The following is a 21,517-nucleotide window of genomic DNA, read 5'->3' as shown; positions in this document are numbered from 1 at the left end:
CTGAATTAGGCCAAGCTCAGCTGATCTTGGCTGGGCTCACTTATGCATCTGCGTTAGTTGGTGGGTCAGATTGGGGTTGCTTGGTTGAAGCTGACATGGTAGGTCTCTGCTACCTGTGGTCTCTTATCCTCTAGCAGGCCTGGGCTTGTTCTCCTATCAAAGACAGTGTTCCAAGAGAATAACAGTATATAAAAGTTTTGTCTGTTTGTTTTTGCTTTTTAGGGATGCATTTGCAGCATATGGAAGTTACCAGGCTAGGGGTTGAATCGGAGATGTATTTGCCAGCCTGTGCCATCGCCATAGCAATGCCAAATCTGAGCTTCATCTGCAAGCTATACCACAGCTCACAGCAATACCATATCCTTAACTCACTGAGCAAGGCCAGGGATCAAACCTTCGTCTTCATGGATACTAGTCAGGTTTGTTACCACTGAGCCACAATAGGAACTCACTATAAAAATTTTTGAGGCTCAGGAGTATCCTGCTGTCATTATATTTACTACATGCTATTTATGGGCCAACATGAGTTACAAGGCCAGTCTTGTTTTAAGCAATAGGGGATTAGATACCATGATATTTGGGAGGAGCTGAGAAGTCACATTGCAATGGGTACAGATAATGGGAGGCCATTAATCAGGGTTAACAACACAATCTACCATAATCCATTGCAAAGTAAAAAGTCACTGGGGAAGATATTCACCCAAATAAAATTGGACTGAAGTAAATGAGAAAATAGAACCAAGCACGCATCTCTAGAAAGTCGAGCAGAGGCTGTGAGAGGAGTGAGTCTAAAGTCTTTCTGCTAAAGTAGGATCCTTTAACACATGGCTAGACTGGGGGGTTAGGTGCTGTCCTTCCCTGTACCAGTTGCAAATTGGTGTAATCACTGATTTAGCACTGCTAGGTATTCCTGATCTGTGTCAAACCAAGATATTAACCTGAAGGATTTAGATATAAGAAAAAAGGAAGAAAGCAGTGATTCTAATTATTAAGAATGTGCTCTTTAAATCCTGAGAAATAGGCTTTCCATGTTTAACTCTGTTATTTCACTTTAGAAAAAGGAAGCCAGATAGTAGACTTTCAAAAAATTTAAAAAGAACAACTATTATGATTGGACAAGGAGGCATCTGTGTGTGTGAAGAGTCAATGGGTTTATTCCAAAAAAGTAAACAAAGGGCATGTGACACAAACATGTAAAGGAAGTTTTGAAAAAAGACAAGCACTCATTTCCTCACTAGGTAAGAATTGAAAGAGAGGCTTAACCTGCAATAGGGAAAATATAGAGCCAGGGAAATATAATTACAACTAATTGAACAATAGAACATATAGGTAAAGATAAATTTGATAAATTTGTCACTAGAAAATTAAAGACTAGATTCAAGTGGTCTATAGAGATTGTGCAGAGAGAGCACAATTTGTGCGTCAGGCACTTCATGGGATGACCTTATCTTAGGCCCTTGGGTGACTTTTCTGTATTTATACTTAGTGCATTTTTCTTACCTTTTAGATGTGTCTTAGTAGAGAAAGTTTTTCTTTCCCCGGATATTCTCATGGTCAACAGTTCCTTGCTTCCAGTTCTCTAGGCTGCTCAGTCAATAACATTCTAAAGTTTGCTTCTTTAAAATTTCAGTAAGAGGCTTTTATAAAATGGAAATGAAAGATTATTAGAGAAAATGTTTTTACACCAGAAGCTTACTCTCTATGGTCAGTCATGCAAGAGATACTTGGATCTAAATTCTAGCTTTTGTCTTACAAATTGGGTGACTAAAGACAAGTTTCCTTAAGCCTAGGTTTCTCCACTTATAAAATGGCAATGAAAATAACAGTATTTATGTCAAGTAGAGACTGTAGCAGAAGAAGCTACCTCAAAGGCTTAGAACAGTAATTATCTTTTAGAATAAGAAGTCTTCAGTCAGAGATATCGGATTTAATGATTCCAGAGGATTCCAGGTCCTCTCCACTGTTCTGCTGACTGTAAAGTTTTCTCCCTTTAAACATTACAATGTTTAAATAGTTAAATGGAGAAGATCATTTTGGAGTTTCTCCTTTTATGTGTGCTGTGGGCTGAATTGTGTCTTCTTAAAATTCATATGCTGAATCACCAACTCGTGGAACCGCAGAATGTCAGTTTATTTGGAGACAGGATCTTTAAAGAGGTAATTAAGTTCAAATGAAGCCACTGGGGTGAGACCTAACTCAATACGGCTGGTGTGCTTAGAACAAGAGGAGCTTAGGATGCACACACACAGAAGAAGGAGGACATGAAGATATAGAGAGAAGACAGCCACCTACAAGTCAAGGAGAGCGTCTTCGGAAGTCATAACAAAATTTTCCTATGCATTTTCTCTAAAGATTTATTGTTGCAAATAAACAATTGAGTCTGGTACAAATGTGGTATCTGCCAGATCTCTTTCAATACAACCTCATTGAAGACCAAGACTGTAAGAAGAATCAAAAATAGATGTGATGAGGATTTCCCATTGTGGTTCAGTGGGTGAAGGACCTGAGGATGAGGGTTTGATCCCTGCCCTCACTCAGTAGAGGAATTGGTGTTGCTGTGGCTGTGGCACAGGCCTGCAGCTGCAGCTCCAAATCGACTCCTGGCCTGGGAACTTCCACATGTTGTTTTAAGTCACGAGGTTTGCCTTCTTTTGTTGCAGTAGCCTCAGGAAACTAATGCACATGCCATGCCTGTTGACATTAGTTATTTTGACATGTGCAATTCCTGAACTATTATGGATTTTTAAAAACAGTTTTCTACATGGAATTTATCTGGGAGAAAGAAGATGCCAAAATCACGTTGAGATATTGTAAGATTGTGAGTCTGAGTGTTGAATTTGCCACTATTTGTCATCTTCTCCATGGCTCCCCTTTTAGAGGATGAGGTTTTCTTTTAGATATCACATTCATCGTCTGTGAGGGGGGAAAATACATTTTCACCCCGAGGAAGCACTTTGTAAACAGAAATAAAAATAAAGTTTTTTTTTTTTTTTTTATTTGCGAAATTTGAGCCGCTACAAGAGTCTATAGGCCATTGGGCTATTAGCAATTACCCATCCACCCTTTATCTTTGAGAGAGAGAAAGAGAGAGAGAGAGAATGAATATTGAGGGATGCACTTTAAAAGACAACTGCACAAGTTCCCCTTGTGGTGCAGTAGAAGTGAATCAGACTAGTGTCCAGGAAGTTGTGGGTTTGATTCCTGGTCTCGCTCAGTGGGTAGGGGATCCAATGCTGCTATGAACTGTGGTGTAGGTTGCAGACACATGGCTCAGACCTGGCATTGCCATGGCTGTGGTGTAGACCAGCTGTAGCTCCAATTTGACCCCTACCTAGCTTGGGAACTTCCATATGCCAGTTCTAAAAAGCAAAACAACAACAACAAAAAAACCCACACACACACACACATAAAAAAACAACTAAACAACTACAGCATTATGTTTAAAGACATTTTCTTCTGCTATTGCCTATCTTTTCTAACTTTCAGTTAAGTTTTGTCATGTATGACATATAATAACCCAAACTGAAATTCATTAAATAATTGGACAGTTCTTAACATATAGTTCCCTGGACCTATATATATCAGGTATAGGTAATTTTTACCTGGTCATAATAAAATTTAGCATTTGAAAAAAAATAAACTTTTAAATGAGATTTGGCACATATGGGAAAGTGGCAGGCTGAGTATCGTGACTATTAGGTAGTGTAAGATACCCTAGTCTGGAGGCTTATTAAAAAAAGCAGAAAAAAAAAGAAAGAATTGACATGGCTAGAGTCATTCAATATTACATTATACCAAATACTTTGTTTTTTTTTTCTCATTTTGATTTTACATGGCTGACTTTGGTCTTCTGTCAGTTTAAAACCCATTCCAGTGGGGAAATAGTCGTGTTTTTTCATTTGAAATTTAATTTTGGCCGTTTCTTGGTAGGCATGCTCATGTTTTGCAGGCTATGAGCAAAATATGTCCTTAATCAAGTGCCAAGTTTAACCTAAGAACAGCGATAATAACGATGTCCTAGGAGCATAGAGATAGTGCGTGACGATTAGTTCTGGGGCCCAAACCACCCGCGTGGTAGAAACCTCAGGAAATTCCTAGCATTAACATGGTCTTTTCACTTTTCTTCTAAAGAAAAAAATGAAAATAAAAGAATTAATTTTTCTAGCCATTAAACACTAGATAATTCACATATTAAAACCTTGACTTCAATACTTTCGCTTGGATTTGCTAGGGAATACTATATTCTGGCCCAATCATGGTAGTATAGCAGTGTTTATTCTAATTTCTAAAGAAAGAGATTGTCCTGAGAATGCAGGTGTCCAAACAGTTTACATCACAACCTTCTTCAGTTGCCAAGGCAATGGGAAAACTGGAATTCTCCTGCAAAATCAATTTGCTAAGCTGTGCGTTTGTAACTATTTGCCTTCAGCTATTGGTTTTATCTTCACATCTCCTCACATCTCTCTTTGTCTTCTCTTTTTTTCTTTCCTTTTTTTTTTTTTCCCAGGCCAGGGGTCAAATTGGCTTCAGCTTTGGGCTGCATCACAGCCATAGCAACACGGGATCTGATCTGTGACCTACTCAACAGCTTGCAGCAACTACAGATCCTCAACTGTATGAGCAAGGCCAGGGATCGAACCCACGTCCTCAAGAACATTATCTTGGGTCCTTAGCCTGCTGAGTCACAAAGGGGACTCCACCTTATGTCTTTTTTTGATTCTGCTTTTATGTCTTGGTCTTCAGAGAGGTTGTATGAAGAGATATCCAGCAGGTACCATCTCCAGTAGTTTTACCAGACTTAACTGCTTATTGGCAACAATGAATCTTGAGAGAAAATGCGTAGGAAAATTTTTGTTATGACTTCGATTTTAATATTAGTTTACAGTAAACAGATATTTTCCTAATATATCTGTATCTATATGGTGAATGCTGTGTGAAACCCTACTGTGAAGTAGATGTACTTTTTCTTTAGCTCCTTTTCAGTATTCTACTCGCCTCCCCAACTCTTAGTGGATGAAACGTCTTCATGTAGCTTACTCTCCACCTTATTTATTAATTTATCAGACATATAATGCTTATCCCTAGTGCATAATTCTGCTGTGGGAAATTCAAAGAAACATGAGATAGTAACATGTTGGGTGAAAGAGTTATGTAAACTCAAGTGATGTTTAAAGGTATAATAGCCAGATTATGTAGTAGGTATAGCTAGAGAAATGAAGAGAGAGTTTTCTTTCTTTGTTTTTTTCTTTTCTTTTTTTTTTTTTAGGGCTATACCCATGGCATATGGATTTTCCCAGGGTAGGGGTTGAATAAGAGCTGTAGTCACTGGCCTACCCCACAGCCACAGCAATGCCAGATCTGAGCCACATCTGTGACCTGCACCACAGCTCATGGCAACACTGGATCCTTAACTCACTGAGAGAGGACAGGGATCAAACCTGCATCCCCATGGATACTAGTCAGATTCATTTCCTCTGAGCCACCATGGGAACTCTGAGAAAGTCTTATTTCTAACCAAAGTAAACTTGAATTAAGCCATGACCTTTGTGTTCCCTTCAGTAAATATGGAAGTAGGGGACTAGAAAGAGGATGCCTAAGAGCAGTGAAGGACAGCTACAAATGTATGTGGTGGGGAAGATATGATCCAGGAAGAGAGACAAAGTGGTGTGCCTGGCTTAGAGAGTTGGGTTTGAAAAAGTTAATCCAGAACATGTCACAGAGGGCCTGGAGTACTTACCAATAATTAATCTAACAGTGACAGAGTTAGTTTTCCTTTAATAGGATTAATGTGGCTGCCACCCAAAGACTGGGATGCATTATCTTGATCCACCTGCATCGGGATCACATGGGGATGCTTATTAAACATGAAGATTATATGCTATATCTTGGAGGTGCAATGCTCTGGAAGTGATTCTTAGCCACAAGGAAGTTTAAGAACTATAGGAATAGAGGAGAAAATGCTGGGAGGTTGAGAGACCAGTTAGGAAGTAACTAAAATATTCAGGGGCAACAAAAAACTGACAGCTAATGTAGTGGAAGGAAAGCATAGACATCAGGTCAACAGAGGTTAATACCATGTCTGTCACTGTGGACTTTGTATGGTATGGCCTGAGACAAATTTCTCTGAGTTTTAGTTTCCTCATCTAAAAAGGAATGTTAGCTTTGCCTATTCATAGAATTTGAAAACATTCAAAATATTTGAGAATATCATGAAACGAGCATAAAAAGCAGGACCTGAAAATACCGTTCCTTATTCATCAAATTGGAATGATAAATACATGGGTGTGAGAAATCTTCTAATCTCAAATAATTGAGGACCTTGAGTATTTTGCCTTTACCCTTGGCTTAAATTATCACTCTGTTCAGATGACTTAACATTTATCTCTTTAAGTCTTATATCTCTTCTAAGGGTCATACTGCCTACTATGTACTTTTAGATGATTCAAAAGCCCCTCCAACTTAATATTTTCCAAAATGAACTCATGATCTTTCTTACAAATCTGTTGTCTTCTGGTGTTTCCTGTTTTGGTAAAGATCTCCATTATCCATGAAGGTACACTAGCCAGAAACTTAAAAGTCATTCTTGACATCTTTCTTTCCTCACTTCCCAGGTAAAATAATTTCCATTTTTTTCCTGTATCATCAATATTTCTTCTCTACTGGGTCATTTCTGACAATATACAGACATCCTGGAATTGCTCTCATCTTAAAAAAAAAAATCCTCCCTTGTTTCTATTTTTCTGTCCAATCATTGACCCACTTCTCAAAATTTTTTGAAGAGCAAAAGTCCTTATGGATGTTATATAAACTCATTGACTACTTTTCTCTGTTTCTCTTGGATTACCTTAAGTCAGATTTTTCTCCCAAACCTCCACCCAAACTGCTCTGATCAAGGCCCTGATAACCTCCATGAAACTTTCAGTTTCATTTTTGTATCCCTTTCCTATTCTTATTTGCTCAGTGTGGAAAGCCTCAAACCTTAGTACTCTTTTAAGAAAATAAATAAAAATACATCTAGCATCACTGCCAGATAATCTCACCTAGTCCTAGAACTTTGTAACCTCTATTGGCTCTCACAATTGTATCTCTAGCCTAGACGCCACTCCTAAAATCCAAGATTTATTTACTAAATTGCCCAGTCAGCATCTCCACTTAGATATGAAGGAAGTGCCCAAAACTAAACAATTAACTACCTTCTCTAAATGTATTCCCACTCAGGTTTCCACATCTCAATAAACGGCACAATTTTTTTTCATGTGTTTAAATCTCTTGTTTTATTCCATGGGATGCTCATTGAAATCTTTAATGTATATCTACTTTTATCTAACTGATAATTGAAAGAATTACAATGATTTTCCTTATTAATAGCAGAGAAGAAACATAAAAATAATAGAAAATGGTTTCCAGAGGAAAGCTCATAAAGGAAGCAAGAAGAAAGAGCTGAATTGCAAAGGGGCAGGAGGTGATTTAAAATAAAGAAAAAGTATAAGCGTTAATGCTTATTATTATGTTGTTGCCATCAATAAGAGGATAATTTATGTTTGGTAAATGCTGTCTATGCAACAGCTGAGTTTGTTTGGTAAAGTTTTCATCAAAATGGCTATGAGATAATAGAAATCAGGCACTTGAATGATGTTTCAGATTTGAAAAGCATTTAATTTCAATGAACAGCATTTTATTCCTTGACAATACCCTCAAAAGAAAATACATTAATATATTTTTTTCATTTTGCATTTAATATTTGTGACTGTCTACAACACAGGCAGGTGGTTATGTGTCTTAAAAGAAAGTGGCTTCAGAGTTCCTTTATTGCTTAGTGGTAATGAACCCGACTAGTATCCATGAGGACTCGGGTTTGATTCCTGGCCTCACTCAGTGGTTTAAGCACCCAACATTGCTGTGAGCTATGGTGTAGGTTGCAGATGTGGCTTAGATCTGGCATTGCTGTGTCTGTGGCGTAGCCCAGCAGCTACAGCTTAGATTAGATCCCTAGCCTGGGAACTTCCATATGCCTCAGGTGCAGCCCTAAAAAGACAAAAAAAAAATGTGACTTAATAGAAAATCAACCCAAAACCATTTTTCGTCTTTTATAGTTTTTGATAATTCTTTCTTTGTGTTCTTCTGTGGCATGGAATCACAGCTTCAGTACAAGTAGGCTGAAATTTCATGTTGTACTTTACATTTTCTTTCTAAAAATTTCTGCTTATACAATTTCTGCTCTGGATTTTTAAACCTATGACACTTATCTGGAATGATCTAAAATTATCTGGAATGATTTAAGCTCTCAGCCAATGTAAAGTGATTTTATACATATTTTGGACATGCTACAAACTTCCTCTATATATTTTAAATACTACTCTGCACTACAAAGAGACAAATCTGCATTGACCTCATGAGTTTTATAGTGGAAGTCAGTATTTGCCACATGTGTTAATTGGAAGATAGGGATCTTTTACTTCTCTTTATATGTCATCTGGCATGTTTCCAATACACTTAAAATTAACTATCTTATATAATCTTACTTGCCATGTGTTTACTGAGCAACTAATGGTGTGTGCCAGGAACAATAGGAGGTGCAAAGGAAATGTGATCTATGGTGCTAGTATTTGAGTGTTTGAGTCTAGCAGATTAGAAAATGCACACAGACAACACAGAGAGTTACCAAGACCAAGTTGTAGGAGGTTAACCATTTGAATCAAGTGGTGTAGCTAATAGAGGCAATCCCATGATATGACAAGTACAGTGCAATGATTACAAGATTATCTCTTTTTAAATAATAGCCACAAAATACTTTTACTTAGAACCACAAACACTTTCTCTAGTTCTAAAGATTGTGAAAGAGCTTATTTTTGTTTGAATATAAATTGTGAAAATGATAAAAATTCAATAAAAAACCCCAGAAAATTTAAGAAGTGTTAAGAAATAATTCTTCACATTCTTTCATTATCATGAAATATAAATAATCAATGCATTTAAGTCCTTTGGATTTTAATGACTTGCTTCTAAACAATGATATTATTATTATTATATGTAAAAAAAATGGATTTCATTTCTGAAACAGCCAAAAATATTTTATTCCAAATAGTGAATAAGGTAACTTTGGGAGCAAAAATGTAGTGTGAAAATAAAGCAGTGGGACTGATTTTAGGGTAGCTTAGTGCAAAGAGCATCTCACTTTTCATAATTTATGAAATCTGTTTGTTTAATGCTGGTTATAAGTCAGGATCTATATCTTATCTAATTCTTACAATAATTATATGAAATTTTACTCATTATCTTCATCTTACAGGTGAAAAGTAACAGAGCATAAATAGCTGGTAAGAGAGTGAAAGCCCATCATTTTTTTTTTTAATGGCCACACCTGAGGCATATGGAAGTTCCCAATATAGTGGTCCAATCAGAGCTGCAGCTGCAGCCTGAGCCACATCTGTGACCTACACCACAGCTCATGGCAATGCCAGATACTTAAACCCATTGAGCAAGGCCAGGGATTGAACCTGAGTCCTCATAGACACTAGTCAGATTCTTAACCCACTGATTCACAACAGGAACTCCCTAAAGCCCATCCTTTTACTTTTTATGATATGATACCTTAAAATTGCTGTTCAAAAACCTAAAAGAAAATTTTTGTTTGTGTACTTTTATAAGTTTTGTGATCTTGAGCAAGTCTCTTGAATTCTCTAATTCTTAATTTCTTAGTTTTTCAAAACAGGAAAATTATATCTACCCTATGTTACTTGAAAAAATTATGGTGAGGAATAAATAATTACCAAAAATGACTTTGTGAAACATCAAGGAAATTTACAAAATGTAAGATAATGTGAGGAAACTAGAAATAAAACATTTATTAATGATTTTTTGAGTAATGACATTATTCACAGCACACAATGATGTAGTCTTTGGTGGCACCTTCTTTGAAAGAAACTTGCATTAGGACATAGATATCCTTGTCAAAAAAAGTAAGTCTTATAATGTAGCCTAAAGCTACCATCTAGGTTACATATGCTCTCCAAAACAACTTGTAAATTCAATGCAAGATATGGTCAAGCTGATGATTTGTTTTCAAAGAGGTCAAATATACAGGAAGCAGAAATTTCACTCTCTAAGCAATTGTATTATTATCAGGTAGAATTAGACTCACAGGTAGGTATACACACATGGTACCCACACATAAACACATATGCACCCTTATATGAATGGATATTGGACAAATCGCCAATGAATTGGAAAGGACCCTTGGAAAAGCTGTTTTTTTAAGCTTGTGATTAAGTCAGATGGGGCTGGCCTTAGAAAAAAAGACAATCATTTCAAAGACCATGAGAAAGTGATGGTGCAAAATGTATAAGACCTAGTTTCAGTGCCTGGATGTTGGACCTAAGATCCCCACTTAGTATTCTGTAACTTGGATAATTCATTTAATCACAGTCAATCTCTTTTCAGCCCTTGTGAAAACAGCCTAATAATACTCGCTATTCTTGCATCACAGAGCTTAGAATTAGGATAGTTTCTGGAAAAGAAGGACTGAATTGTATCCATTTTGGCATTCTTAAAACCTAGTTCATTACCTGACAATGATAGGTACTTGAGAAATGGAAATGAAAGCAACTTAACAACTATAGGTATATTAATATTTTCCGTTATTCACTCGAAAAACATTTTTCAGGTATCTACAATGCTGCCTGTTATAATATGATTCTGGAATGGTGGATAATGTTAAATTATTTCAACTCCCTTGAATATAACCCTCGTAGTCATTTTGATGTGAAGCATTTAGATCATACATACGTCATCTGTTTCTTGTGCTCAGACTGGACAAAATGTCAGCGCCATCAATTAATGAATGAGATTCAATTAGTACAATGCAAGTAGTACAGCAGGAATACACATGGTTTTCACTAAGTTATTACTCTTTTTAAATGAAGCCTATCATTATGTCATCTATTGATGTAAAAAATCACCTCATGGCTGAGTAGTGGGTTTGTCTGGAGCATAATTATGTTTATTCCCTATTGATTTTGCAACTGGTCTACCTAAACACAATATTCTAAGGTTTACCCTTGAGCTAATGGCTCTGATAATCACTAATTGCATTTTTCTCAAAACCAGAAATTGTCTAAAACCAGATTGTGATTATTAAAAAACTTGTTTCAACTAAGGAATTATGTTACATATGCAAATTTGTTCTCTGTTTTCTTTAAGCATAATAGCATTTGCCACAGGAAACAAAAGCTTCCAGATCTTTAATTTTGAAAGGGTGGGCTGAAAAATGATCAGAAAATTCAAAATACTAATTCAGTGGGGTTTATCTTGCCTTCCGAATAACTGCCTGTTAACGCCACACCACACTCTTTAAAACATAACTTTTCTGCTGAGTTCATCTAGAGTACTGTCTTTTAAGAAAATTTAGCAGCTGAAACCTTATTCTGAGCCCAACATCCAGAGAAGGCATGTAACTATGCTTTCTTTATAGACTTTCACAGTCATGGAGGAAAAATTACATTTTGGTTAGAATACAGTGTATAAGGCTAAAAAACAAAACAAATGCTTTTTTAGCAAAAATCCCTTAGAATAACAATTAGGAAGAATCAAAATTGTCTTTCTCCTGGATGCAAGAGGTTATAAATTGACACTGGAAAATTTTACTCTCAACTGAGGTTCATATACATTATTTCAATCTATAAGTGTTTAGAAAGGAAATGCTTGTTACAGGTTGGAAAGATGTTGAAAAATGGCAAAGACTTTTAATTGGGACAAAAAAGAATTTATTCAACAAGGATTTGTTGCCATCCAATGAACTGTGGTGCAGTGCCTTTTTTACTTTTCTTGACATTTATTGATTAAAAGTAACCATGTCAACACAAAAATAGGTCAGAAGAATCTTAGTCGGTATGCTCCTGATGGCTTTGTCCAAATAAGCTCTGGCACTTCACAGCCAGGGCTCTGTTAATGTTATAAGTCTTCCCTTATTGGGTGCATAACTGCTTCAAGTAGTGTTCGAACTTGTGCCAAGGTCCAGTGACCTTGGCATTCTTATATACTCTGTGGGAATAAAAATTTCTACTTTTCCAGAAAGAAATTTGTCACTAGTTATCAAAATTTCTTAGAATTTCTATCTCCTAGCCAGGTAAATCCACATCTAAGAGTCTTTACCAATCAAAGAATTAGAGATATTTGAATTATGTGATCATGTGTAAATGTTCAGAGGAATCATTTTATAGAAATAAAAATGAGGAAAAGACTTAAAAATTCAAATAATGGGAGTTACCATAATGTGGCATGGAGCATCTTACTGCTATTAATCATCACGTGTTTGAAAACAAAGTTAAAATACATCAGTAAGGGAATGGCAAATTAATTATTAATTATGGAAAATCTCGTTCTGGAATAGGATGCATTAAAAAATAACATATTTAAGCTACACCAGTTGACTCAGAGTTTCCAAGAGGTGCTGGGTAAAAAGCAAGATTCAGAAAATATTTATGATATGATTCTATCTAGGCAAAACAACTCCAGATAAAGAAAAGAGTTTTGTGTATTTTTGTATACATGTTTGTATCCACGTGCTTAAATAGGATTATGCAAGCCCAGAAAAGACGTGGAAAGATAACTATTGGAATGCATTATGAATTACCTTATGGCAGAGGAGAGCTCTTAAAGCTATCTTGACTTGCTCTCTACAAACTTCTGCTGTTGTCTCTTATGTGGGCCCTCATTTTTTTTTTTTTTTCAAAATAGTGTTCTTCATTTTATGTATACCTTTTTCCTTAATAGCTTCCTTTCCAAACCTGCGCTATAGTCTTGGAAATTATTTTCCCTCATTTCTGCCCCTAGAAGTTCGTGAATCGTCCCCAGTCTTTGATCCATTAGTTTTCAAGGGTATGTTGAAGTAGAGGCCAGGCTGTCCTTGACCCTTTTCTCTTCTCTTCCACACTCTTTCTATATTTACGCCATTGCCTGAGCTCAGGTGGTGTGGTTAGCTTCCTGCCCTAACATTTTCTCTAAACGCTAAAATGCCTTTTGTATATTTCTGTATGGACATTCTTAAATCAACACAAACCAAACCACATGCATTATTTCATCCCATTTTTTTAAAATGACCTCTGACTTGGACACCTCTTTCTCTATTTTAAAAGTATTATTGTAACTGAACAGGGCCCTGTGGGGCTTCTGGGCACAAACGCCTTTCTGTATCCCTCATTTCTTGTTCTTAGGAAATGGGATTCATTCAGCTTCCATGACTTTCCCTGAGTTTCTAGGGACAAGGTTCAGGCAGGTGTTGATCAGGGAAAGAAGGGGATGCAAAGACAAGAAATAAGAATACAGCCTTGGGGCAGGATCCCGGTTCCCTCTCAAGGGATACATATAATAATATGGGCACCTTATACACCTAAACGGTATCTGCCTGTGCTTCTTTTAGAAATAAATACTTTAAAATTGTACAGCTTCCTTGCCCTTCTTCCTGTCTTAATTGCACCCTAAACACAATCACTCATAAACTAAAGATTAGGTATCTTGAGCACAATTGCCAGTGGGTTAAAGATTTTTAGCACAAGATGTTTTTCAGGAACTTTCCCAGTTTGTTCTAATCTCTGATCAATATGCTCTTTTCCCAAGTACTGTTATTTTAGACAATAACCCAGAAGACCACCATCATAATCATGCTGAAGTCTCCTGATGTCAGCTTTGATGACTAAGATCCCCCACAGAAAAAGGACTGCATGTCTGCCCCAATTCTGATTCCTAACTGAGCACCTATTTTTCTCCTTTTTATTATAAAACTCTCTGTAATTCTTCCCAATGAGGGGAACAGTCTTTAGGGCATTAGCCCGAGCCTCCTTTGCCTGCCAAAGCAGCAAAGCTATTTTTTTTTTCTCCTTCACCCAAAACTCTGTCTCCTAGTTTCTATTCAGCAATGGCAGACCAAGTTTCAGCAACATTATCTTTATTAATTTTCATTATTGTCACTACCATTCTTCACTCAGCCAGAGGACCTGATGTGGTTTTGACAGCACTCTCCTTTTCAAGTACTCTCAAATTCTTAGATATGCATTCTATCTTTGATTCTTTGTTTTTGAAAACTGAATGTTTTCACTAAATTTGTGTAGGAAATATTAGTCAGTGTTAAAACTCTTTACTCCAATATTGCCTTTCCTACTTTTCTCTGGGAGACAGTAACAGACTTTTCTTCCTCACCATCTTGGATGGAGAAACATGAGTAAAAGTGATCAGAAGATGACCTTTTCAATTATAAGAACCAGGGGCTCATGTTTTTGCTCTGGAGCTTCCTGTGTTCATTTCCTTTTAATGATCTTTCAAGCTTTATCTCTAAAACTATGCAACTTTGACCTTTTGCTTCTGTAGGCTCATAATTACCTAATTAACTTTGAAGGCATGTTTCACACCACAATTTATCCCCTTCCCACAAAGGCATTTGGGTCAACATTATTTCCACCTTTTCCTACCTTTGTGTGCACAATTCAGACCTCAATCTGCCAATACAAACATCCTTCACATTTTTAGTTTAGCCTGAGGACAGAGGCCAAGGAAATGCCTCAAAGCATAGACCTTTTCACACTGCACTGAAAGAATTTATTTCTGATGACGAAATTAATAAGTGGTTATGGTGGAACAATCACACACACACATGCACAAGGTGAAGCCTGAATTCTATAATACAAAACCCACTATTACTATGCCTTGCACTAGAATATATATGGATATTTGTGCAAATGTACATATATTTTATGCATGTATATATATTTAAGTAAGAACACTCTATCTACGCTGTTGGAGTAGGTAAGTTTTAAGTTAATATTTTCCCATGTACATAAGCACTCTTCTGTAATGCTGTTTTAATGGCTACATAGTCTACTCTCATGTAATGACTTTGTAGGTGATTTTAAATCCTTTCATTATCTTTGAAATTTTAGATTGCGTCTGTTTTTTTGGCTTCTTTTGGGGGGCCGCAACTGCAGCATATGGAAGTTCCCAGGCTAGGGGTCAAATCGGAACTGTAGCCACTCGCCTATGCCACAGCCACAGCAATGCCAGATCCAAGCCACATCTGCAACCTACACCACAGCTCGTAGCAATGTCGGATCCTTAACCCACTGAGTGAGGCCAAGCATTGAACCTGCATCATGGATGCTGGTCAGATGCTTTTCCACTGAGCCACGATGTGAACTCTCTAGATTGCTTCTGGTTTTTCACTCATACAAGCAATAAATAGATAAACACTCTAGATAAAACTTAGTTAATATTTGTAATTAGGGTAAATTCCTAAAAGTGGAAGTGTTAAGAAAAAAAATTGTGTATTATAATATTTTTTCCAATTTGCTTCCAAATATGGTATAGTTAACATGTTCTAATATTTGAAAAACTATAGTCATTTTTCATGATTGAATATGTTTTGAACTGTGAACTTGTTGTATTTAGCCTTTATTATGTTGTTACATTCATTTTTTTTCAATTTTTTTTTTTTTTATCCAATCCCACTGCATGCAGAAGTTCCTGGGCCAGGGATTGAACCCACACTGCAGTTATGTCCTCTGCCACAGCTGTGGCAATGTCAGATCCTTAACCTGCTGTGCCATAAGTGAACTTTCAAAAGAATATAATCATTTTTTTTTTTATTATCCCACTGTACAGCAAGGGGGTCAGGTTATCCTTACATGCATACATTACAATTACATTTTTCCCCCAGCCTTTCTTCTGTTGCAACATGAGTATCTAGACAAAGTTCTCAATGCTATTCAGTAGGATCTCCTTGTAAATCTATTCTAAGTTGTGTCTGATAAGCCCAAGCTCCCGATCCCTCCCACTTCCTCCCCCTCCCATCAGGCAGCCACAAGTCTCTTCTCCAAGTCCATGATTTTCTTTTCTGAGGAGATGTTCATTTGTGCTGGATATTAGATTCCAGTTATAAGTGATATCATATGGTATTTGTTTTTGTCTTTCTGGCTCATTTCACTCAGTATGAGATTCTCTAGTTCCATCCATGTTGCTGCAAGTGGCATTATGTCATTCTTTTTTATGGCTGAGTAGTATTCCATTGTGTATATACACCACCTCTTCCGAATCCAATCATCTGTCGATGGACATTTGGGTTGTTTCCATGTCTTGGCTATTGTGAATAGTGCTGCAATGAACATGCGGGTGCACGTGTCTCTTTTAAGTAGAGTTTTGTCTGGATAGATGCCCAAGAGTGGGATTGCGGGGTCATATGGAAGTTCTATGTATAGATTTCTAAGTTATCTCCAAACTGTTCTCCATAGTGGCTGTACCAGCTTACAGTCCCGCCAGCAGTGCAGGAGGGTTCCCTTTTCTCCACACCCCCTCCAGCACTTGTTATTTGTGGACTTATTAATGATGGCCATTCTGACTGGTGTGAGGTGGTATCTCATGGTGGTTTTGATCTGCATTTCGCTTATAATCAGCGATGTTGAGCATTTTTTCATGTCTTTGTTGGCCATCTGTATATCTTCTTTGGAGAAATGTCCATTCAGGTCTTTTGCCCATTTTTCCATTGATTGATTGGCTTTTTTGCAGTTGGGTTGTATAAGTTGTTTATATATTCTAGAGATTAAGCCCTTGTCGGTTGCATCGTTTGAAACTATTTTCTCCCATTCTGTAAGTTGTCTTTTTGTTTTCTTTTGGGTTTCCTTTGCTGTGCAAAAGCTTGTCAGTTTGATGAGGTCCCATGGGTTTATTTTTGCTCTAATTTCTATTGCTTTGGGAGACTGACCTGAGAAAACATTCATGATGTTGATGTCAGAGAGTGTTTTGCCTATGTTTTCTTCTAGGAGTTTGATGGTGTCCTGTCATATATTTAAGTCTTTCAGCCATTTGGAGTTTATTTTGGTGCATGGTGTGAGGGTATGTTCTAGTTTCATTGCTTTGCATGCAGCTGTCCAGGTTTCCCAGCAATGCTTGCTGAATAGACTTTCTTTTTCCCATTTGATGTTCTTGCCTCCCTTGTCAAAGATTAATTGACCATAGGTGTCAGGGTTGATTTCCGGGTTCTCTATTCTGTTCCATTGGTCTGTCTGTCTGTTTTGATACCAGTACCACACTGTTTTGATGACTGTGGCTTTGTAGTATTTCTTGAAGTCTGGGAGAGTTATGCCTCCTGCTTGGTTTTTGTTTCTCAGGATTGCTTTGGCGATTCTGGGTCTTTTGTGGTTCCATATAAATGTTTGGATTGTTTGTTCTAGTTCTGTGAAAAATGTCAGGGGTAATTTGATAGGGATTGCATTGAATCTGTAGATTGCTTTGGGTAGTATGGCCATTTTTACAATATTGATTTTCTCAATCCAGGAACATGGAATATCTTTCCATTTCTTTACATCTTCTTTGATTTCTTTGATGAAAGTTTTATAGTTCTCGGCATATAGGTCCTTTACCTCTTTGGTCAGGTGTATTCCGAGGTATATGATTTTGTGATGTGCGATTTTAAAAGGTATCGTATTTTTGTATTCCTTTTCTAATATTTCATTGCTGGTATACAGAAATGCAACTGACTTCTGAATGTTAATCTTATATCCTGCTACTTTGCTGAATTTATGAATCAGTTCAAGTAGTTTTGGGGTTGAGTCCTTAGGGTTTTCTATGTATAGTATCATGTCGTCTGCATATAGTGACAGTTTTATCTCTTCTCTTCCTATATGGATGCCTTGTATTTCTTTTGTTTGTCTAATTGCTGTGGCTAGGACTTCCAAAACGATTTTGAAGAGCAGTGGTGAGAGTGGGCATCCCTGTCTTGTTCCAGATTTGAGTGAGAAGGCTTTCAGTTTTTCCCCATTGAGTATTATATTTGTTGTGGGTTTATCATAAATGGCTTTGATTATAGAATATAATCATTTTTAACTAAAGTTTAACTCATATTTTTGATCAAAGTTGAAATTGGAAGTTTTGAATATATTGATCCAACATTTATATTTTTACTTCCAGGAAGTGTATACCTATTATATTTTATCAATTTAAGTCTGGGGTTGTTAAATTGCCTTTCAAATAGGTTTGTAAAATATTTTATAAATTAAAACATACTGTCTTCGTAGTGAAAATAATCTTCGCATTTTTTTAAAATTGCCTTTTAATTCTAATGTAATGTTTTTAACAAAACAATGTTTAAAAAAAACTTAAAATAGATGGTCTTTTAGCTTTCTTTATTTCTTTTATTTTTCTGGAATGACCTAGTCTGGAATGACCTTGAAATGATGGTCCTTTAAGCTTTCTTTATTTCTTTTATTTTTCTGGAATGGGTATATTGCACAAATATGTAATTTCTAAGCTTAAAAAAATTTATTTACATATGTTTGGTTATAAACTATAACATGTGAATCCAATTATTTTTCTCTAAGTATAATTACTCAATTTTACAAGACCAGCTGTCAGATAATTCATGCTTCCCAGTGATTTGAAAACCATTTTTATCATATACTAAATTCTTACATGTAATAAAATGTGCGTAATTTTTTTTTTTGGCAGGGAAATTTCATACTTTGTCCATTGTTTTATTTTTTATTGCAAAACACATACAAATACATCTGCATATGTACAAAAATATATGTGTATACATATATATGTACATGCATATTTATAAACACACATTATATGCTTATATATAGTCTCTTTTATTAGGAATGTTTATCAATCTTTTGTGTACTTTATTCCATTTTTTCTCCCTTCTCTGAGTACTTGAAACAACATTAAGTTAAAGAAAACATCATTAGAACTTTGTTTGAGATTGTATTTATATATCAATCACTTTGTGAGGAACTTGCAATACTGAATCTTCTCAATTTAAAAATATTAGCTCCTTAAAAAAGTTTAACATTTTCATTTTTATAGTACTCATTTGTAAAATTTATTTGGTATTTTACAATAGCAGTTGATATTGTAAATAGAAGTTTTTCCTATTTAATTTCTTAAATGTTTATTTTTTGATCCAGCCATCTTAATAAACTCTGCCATTATTTCTAATAGTTTCTAACAGACTATAATTGTTTCAAGATAATTATCTCATTAGCAAGTTCCCGTCATGGTGCAGTGGAAACAAATCTGACTAGGAACCATGAAGTTGTGTGTTCTATCCCTGGCCTTGCTCAGTGGGTTAAGGATCTGGTGTTGCTGTGGCTGTGGTGTAGGCCGGTGGCTACAGCTCTGATTTGACCCCTAGCCTGGGAACTCCATATGCCATGGGTGTGGCCCTAAAGAGACAAAAAAAGACAAAAAAAAATTTATCTCATTAGCTATTTCTAATTTCCAGCAACTTCAGGACAAGTGGCTATTATTGGGCCCTGAGAAATCCCAGCAGGGGGCTTTCATTTAGTACAGAGGGGTTTTGTTTGTTTGTTTGTTTGTTTTGTGGCCATGCTACTCTTGGCTAGGGCATTTCATGTTGAATTGACTAAGTTGTTCTCTGTCCAGTTTGGTATTAGATTGATCCAGAGTTGTTTATGTGTGGTCATTTTGACCTACTATTAGAGCAGTGTTAGGTCCAGAATTCTTCCTAACCTCTTGTGGTGACTTCACAGAGGAGCCATGAAATATTACAGATAGGTCCCAAATAACTGAGGCTTTATTCATCAGCTTTCTATTTGTTCTGCCTGTTTTTGCCTTTGGTCTTCCTGAATTAGTAATTCTTGATGAAATTTTATTCTAGTCTGTGAAAGGGATTTTCAATATAGTGCTTAAATTCTATTTTATAGCCTATCCTCTAAATGCAGCTGAAAAATTCATGTTCTCTTCCTTTTGTTATGTTGGGTGTCCTGGGAGCACTTTATTGAAATTTCTGGAAGCCCTCTATTAATGCTGCTGCTTGAATGATCGTCAGCTCCAGAAGTTTTTATTTTAGTTTTTAAGTTGCAAGCTATTCTGTCTTAGATAATTAACTAGAAAGCACTTTTGCCCTGAGTTTGAATTCATGGAGATTTGTCATTTTTATACTTTCTGTGAACATACACTAAGTGCTTAACACATTCAAGCACCATGCTACAAGATGGGGATAAAACAGGAGCTGGACTTGTTCTGGTGAAGTTTCAGAAGGGGAAACAGCTGTGTAAATGGACACAGAGTGCCATTCATGGACATATATAATGGAGGATGGTTGGTGAGAATGTAGGCAGAGCAGTATCAAGCTTGGTGGTAAATAGGGATATCAATGAAAAAAGTATTACCTGACATATCAATAAACAAGGGATGGTGCAGCCATCAAGCCATCAATTACAGCCACATGACAGTGCACCCTGAGGAGACTCAGGATGAGAAAGCTTAGGATACTGGCCCCGGATAGCTGAGGTGCGTATCAAAGGAATGATTTCAGTAAGCCCAAACTCTTGCATCTTCTTATATATATAAAAGTGCTAAATTTCTTAACTCAGGATGTCTAGTTTTCTTTAATTAACAGTAGTTTTTTGATGTTCTGACTACCTGGTTTTTGTTGCAAAAATTCCAGTACAGCCTGGGTCTTCTCTTACCTTTTTGGAGCAATCCCTTAGAGCTATCTGAGAGGCTGTGTCCTGGTCTTAAGGTCTCCCCAGTTATCCACCAAATAAAACACTCTCAACTTTTAGGTTGTGCATTTTTTTCAGTCAATAGGGACTTCAGGGAAATCTTCCCAGTGGAAATGTCATCTAGTCTAAGCTTAAAAAGATGCACAGGAGTCAAATATGTATAAAATTGAACTTGGTTGACAGTTATGATTTTCTTCCATGGGCTAAGTGTGAAATGAGCTACACTTTATGCCCTTAAGCAGGAAGTTCCTAGAGATTTTAAATGTACAGCATAGCTCATTTTATAGAATAGCTCGTTCCTCTACTCCTTTGCCATTTGATAATGTGTGCTTGTGTGTGTGTGTGTGTGTGTGTGTAAGCAGCGGTGATTTAGGAATCACATGTGTATATTTCTATAATGTTCAACAGATTTTAGATCTTGCCTTTTAGATCTTCATATTCTTTTCCCCACTTTTAGACATTTTAATAAATAAAATAAGTGGCTTTAAAATATTTCACATTCAACAAACTGCTTTCAATAGCAATATTTATCTTGTAGTCTCATTTACTTATTTCTAGATATATGGTCCTTACTATTTATGGTAAATATCACCTTGTTACCATATGAACTTAGGATAACATGAGAGAGAATGATAACACTTTGAAATTTTAAAGTCTCTATTGATATATTAGCTGTTAATACTATCTTAAAAATCCGTATGAAGACAGGGATACTATTATGTTTACTTTGTGTATTGCTTTTGTAAATCAGGCAGTATAAGGAATACCACATTAATTTTATTGTGCTATTCAAAAATTATTGTATTGGAGGAGTTCCCCTTGTGGTTCAGCAGCCCGAGAACCTGACTAGTATCCACGAGGGTGTGGGTTCAACCCCTGGCTTCATTCAGTGGGTTAAGGATCTGGCATTGCCACAAGCTTTGGTGTAGGTTGCAAATGTGTTTTCTATCCGGCATTGCTGTGGCTATGGCATAGGCTCAGCTTCAGCTCTGATTTGACCTGTA

This window comes from Phacochoerus africanus, chromosome 1 (genome assembly GCF_016906955.1).
Source record: "Phacochoerus africanus isolate WHEZ1 chromosome 1, ROS_Pafr_v1, whole genome shotgun sequence".
NCBI classification, from domain to species: Eukaryota; Metazoa; Chordata; class Mammalia; order Artiodactyla; family Suidae; genus Phacochoerus; species Phacochoerus africanus.
This window is presented reverse-complemented; position numbering follows the sequence as displayed.